Source organism: Geospiza fortis, unplaced genomic scaffold (genome assembly GCF_000277835.1).
Source record: "Geospiza fortis unplaced genomic scaffold, GeoFor_1.0 scaffold1181, whole genome shotgun sequence".
Classification (NCBI taxonomy): Eukaryota; Metazoa; Chordata; class Aves; order Passeriformes; family Thraupidae; genus Geospiza; species Geospiza fortis.
The window spans coordinates 230,860-231,404 of record NW_005054664.1 but is presented as its reverse complement, the minus strand read 5'-3'; positions in this window follow the sequence as shown (position 1 = coordinate 231,404).

The window sequence follows — 545 nt, the reverse complement described above, 5'->3', positions numbered from 1 at the left end:
CATGGCTCACAAACCTCCGGCTCTTTATTCTGGGGGGGTTTTATTGTTCGGCAATTTCAGGCGTTATTTCATTTTTTTTATCCCCAACGCCCCCCCCCATATCCAAACCAGAGGTGGGGTGAAAAAAATGAAAAAAAAATAAAATCCCGGACCCCTTTTTTTGATAATTTTTTTTTTTCTTTTAATATATTTTTTTTTGGTTAAAAAAAAAAAAAAAGATGGCGGCTAAGAAAAAGACTGCTGTTAAACCGGTCATGAAGAAATGCAATAAATTCCTTGTTGTTTTATGAAAATTTACAACTTTGTGATAGAACTTTATGAGTGGCTGGGTTCTGGGATTGGCCAGAGCCGGTCATGTGGACTGCTAACCGTGAACATGAACTTTTTATTATTTCCCATGTGGTTATATTGCACCATTCTTCTGTCCGCTGCACCTTGGGTCGGATCAGTGTCCTCCATAGGGCTCTCGCCCTCTCTCTTTGCATTTTTTGACTTTCGCGGGTGCGCTCGGCAGGGCCGGAGCGGGGCAGAGGGGCGGGGGGGCC